This window comes from Tachyglossus aculeatus, chromosome 4 (assembly GCF_015852505.1).
Source record: "Tachyglossus aculeatus isolate mTacAcu1 chromosome 4, mTacAcu1.pri, whole genome shotgun sequence".
NCBI classification, from domain to species: domain Eukaryota; kingdom Metazoa; phylum Chordata; class Mammalia; order Monotremata; family Tachyglossidae; genus Tachyglossus; species Tachyglossus aculeatus.
Window position 1 is genome coordinate 63,928,446 of NC_052069.1, and position 4,319 is coordinate 63,932,764.

The 4,319-nt window shown below is 43.2% G+C and overlaps 1 non-coding gene across 1 annotated transcript; it reads right to left on the reverse strand.

Annotated features, from left to right (window-relative positions):
- Positions 1–3,948: 3,948 nt before the first annotated feature.
- LOC119927904 lies at positions 3,949–4,086 on the reverse strand. Its single transcript, XR_005450870.1, has one exon. It is a non-coding gene; the product is annotated as a small nucleolar RNA SNORA7 (small nucleolar RNA).
- Between the last annotated feature and the right edge of the window lie 233 nt (positions 4,087–4,319).

Genomic DNA, 4,319 nt, shown 5'->3' on the forward strand with positions numbered 1-4,319 from the left:
TAGAATAGATATGTACAAGTAAAATAAATAAATAAATAAATAGAGTAATAAATATGTACAAACATATATACATATATACAGGTGCTGTGGAGAAGGGAAGGAGGTAAGATATTATTATTATTATTATTATTATTATTATTATTATTATTATATACATTGTGTCAGGAATACAATACATGAAGAAACAGAAAGGTGTACACATGCAGGGCAGCAGCAGAAGAAGAAAAGCAGTTTTGCCTAGTGGAAAGAACATAGACCTGGGAATCAGAGGTCCTGAGTTTGAATCCCGGCTCTGCCTCTTACCTGCTGGGTGACCCTGGGTAAGTCACTTAACTTCTTTGTTCCTCAGTTCCTTCATCTGCAAAATGGTAATTCAGTTCTTGTTCTCTCCCCTACTTAAGACTATAAGCCCCCTTTGGGACCTGATTATCTTGTATCTCCACAATGTTTAGTACTGTGCTTGGCACATAGTATTATTATTATTATTATTATTGTTATTATTATTATTATTATTATTGCATTATTATCATTAGCAATCAGAATAAAAAAATGTTTTTATGGAACAAGCACATGCATACAAATGAGTACAGTGTGCTCATGTACACGAGAAGCAGCATGGCTCAGTGGAAAAAGCCCGGACTTGGGAGTCAGACATCATGGGGTCTAATTCCATCTCTGCCACTTGTCAGCTGTGTGACTTTGGGTAAGTCACTAAACTTCTCTGTCCCTCAGTTCCCTCATCTGGAAAATAGGGATTAAGACTGTGAGCCCCATGTGGGACAACCTGATTACCTAGTATCCCCCCTAGTGCTTAGAACAGGGCTTGGCATATAGTAAGTGCTTAAATAATATAATAATAATAATGATGGCATTTATTAAGTGTTTACTATGTGCCAAGCACTGTTCTAAGCACTGGGCACTGTTCTAAGTGCTCCATCATTACTATTATTATTATTACAGTGATAGTCTATGGACACATAATGAAACACAAGCTAAAGCACACATAGAAACTCCTCGAGGGTAATGACCATGCAGGTACTTCAACTGTAAGTTCCTAAGTGTATATATGTATATATGTTTGTACATATTTATCACTCTATTTATTTATTTATTTATTTTACTTGTACATATCTATTCTATTTATTTTATTTTGTTAGTATGTTTGGTTTTGTTCTCTGTCTCCCCCTTTTAGACTGTGAGCCCAATGTTGGGTAGGGACTGTCTCTACATTTTGCCAATTTGTACTTCCCAAGCGCTTAGTACAGTGCTCTGCACATTGTAAGCGCTCAATAAATACGATTGATGATGATAAGTGTCTAGTCCTGGTCTGTGCAGAGTAGCTGCTCAGTACAGCACTCCACCTCTGAAGTACCCAGTACAGAACTCCATAGATAGTAGCAGTCTGAACACAGGAGGTGTCTACACAGGCCTCTGTGTACACAGTAAATGCCCTGTAAAGTTTGGTGTTACACAGTAAGCATTTAAGAAGCAGTATGGCCTAGTGAAAATAGCATAAGCCTCGGAGTCAGAGGACCTGAGTTCTAATCCCATTCTGCCACTTGACGCTAGGCCGGGGCAAGTCACTTCACTTCTTTGTGCCTCAGTTTCCACCTCTGAAAAATCGGGATGAAATACCTCTTCTTCCTCCTACTTAGACTGTGAGCCCCATGTGGAACAGGGATTGGACCTGACCTAAATAACTTGTATCTATCTCAGTGCTTAGAACAGTGCTTTATGCATAGTGAGTGCTCAGCAAACACAATAACAATAACAATGATTTTTCTGGTATTTGTTAAGCATTTACCACATTCCAGGCAATGTACCAAAGTTCCGGGGTAGAGAAAAGGATGTCAGATTGGATGCAATTCCCCTCCCACACGGGGCTCACAGTTTTAATCCCCATTTTGCAGATAAGGTAACTGAGGCAATTGAAGTGACTTGCCCAAGGTCACACAGCAGACAAGAGGCAGAGCCAGAATGAGAACTTGGGTCCTTATGACTCTTAAGCCCATGATCTCTCCATTAGGCCATGTGGCTTTTGTAATAATAACAGTATTAATAATAACAATCTAAATGCCATTAATGATGTTCAAAGGAAGGGGGATGCATTCAGTACCCAGATGTCCACAAGGGTACACTCATTTATTCAACAGTATTTACTAAGAGCTTAGGAAAGTACAATACAAAAATAAGCAGTGACATTCCCTGCCCACAACCCGGTGTGGGCAGGGATTGTCTCTCTTTATTGCTGAATGAGCTCACAGTCTAGAGTACAGAAACACAAATGCAAACAGAGAAAAAACACAGTCGTACAGGAACAGGAGACAGGAAGAGAGAGCCACAGGGATTTACTCCTGGAGGAGGGATGAAGCTGAGAGAGAACACCAGTAAAGAAACAGGGAGAGAAAAAGGCAGGGATGTATAAAATATAAAATATATTTTGTCAGTAGTATCAGCTGTTACATAAGCAGGAGGGTATTTAGAATGTCATGAGTAGGACTGATGGTCCATAGAATTATCCCAGTTTTCCCTCTCAGCTCTCACATTCATGATAGAGAGTGCGGGGGCGGGATTGCTCCTTGGACATGTTGTCACAAGCAAACCAGCCGTCGTTCATCCTGAAGCGGAAACCTGCCACCTAGGCAAGTTTCTTTCTGAATATATTTTTCTTTTCTCGCCCTGTCCCCACTCTCTAGTCCCACCTGCTCCACGACACGCAGACTTGCCCAGCCCCCCTTTAGTGCTTTCAACACCGATGCTGTGGACCCCCTTCTTCTGCCCTAGCTGGACCCCATATTCCAAATGTGTCAGCTGATCCCTCTGAGCCAGCCCACGCTCCCTAGGCACCTTTCCTTTCTTGATTTCTTCTGCTGCTGCTCCTCCTCCTGCTGTGGTTTCCCCTGTCCCTTATTAGACTCACGGTCCCTCACAACTCTCCTTGCCTCAGCCCCCCACATAAATTCATTCAATCGGATTTATTGAGCACTTACTGTGTGCAGAGCACAGTACTAAATGTTGGGTGTTGGGGTGGGATGGGGCAGAGTTGGAGGAGAGGATGACAACAGTCTCTCCAGGCCTACTCTCCTGCCCTGTCCTGCATCCTGCTTGTGTCTGGGCTCTGATTTTCCAGAACTGACAGGATTCCTGGCTCCAGGCAGGGCCCTCCCACTCAATGGGAAGTAGCGTGGCTTAGTGGCTAGAGCACAGGCCTGGGGCCCAGAAGGACCTGTGTTCTAATCTCAGCTCTGCCACTTGTCTGCGGCGTGACCTTGGCCAAGTCACTTCATTTCTCTGTGCCTTATTTTACCTCTTCTGTAAAATGGGGGTTAAGACTGCGAGCCCCGTGAGGTCAATAACTGTGTCCAACCTGATTATCCTGTACCTGTCCCTGTGCTTAGAACAGTGACTGGCAAATAGTAAGCACTTAACAAATACCTATTATTAGTGATGCCATATGCAGTGTGGCCTAGTAGTAAGAAGTCAGAGGAGTTAGGTTTTAACCTCTGTTCTGTTATTTGTCTGCTGTGTGACCTTAGGTAAGACATTTCCCTTCTTTGTGCCTCAGTTTCCTCGTATGTAAAATGGGGTTTTAATACCTGCCCTTCCTCCTACTTAAACTGTAAGCTCCATGTGGTACAAGAATTATGTCCAACCTGATGGTCTTGTATCTACCCCACCACTTAGTACAGTGCTTAGGATACAAGTGCTTAACGTATCACAATTGTCCTGTCATGCTGTTGAGTCGTTTCCAACCCGTAGCGACACCCCGGACACATCACTTCCAGAATGCCCTGCTCTCCATCTGCAATCGTTCTGGTAGTGTATCCATAGAGTTTTCTTGGTAAAAATACGGAAGTGGTTTACCATTGCCACCTTCCACGCAGTAAACTCGACTCTCTGCCCTCGACTCTCTCCCATGCTGCTACTGCCCAGCATGGTTGAGTTTTGATTTGTAGCAGATTGCCTTCCACTCGCTAGCCATTGTCCAAGCTAGGAATGGAATGGGTAGGCTTCTGCTTGACTCTTCTTCCCGTAGCCGAGACTGGTAGAGTACTGGAAACTCTCTAGCTCCAACCCTAAGAGGCCAATGTACCACAATACTTATGATTATTAATATAATGACCACAATATGGACATCTTGTTGCGGCTGCTTTATTCCTGTTGCTCTCGTGCTGCAAAGATCATATTCTCTATTCTACACTTCGGTCTGAAGAGACATTATCATTTGAGTAGTGCATCGTTGACTACGATCGTTCAGTAGTAATAGCACTTATTTGGCCCTTACTATGTGCAGAGCACTGTTCTAAGAGCAAGAAGAG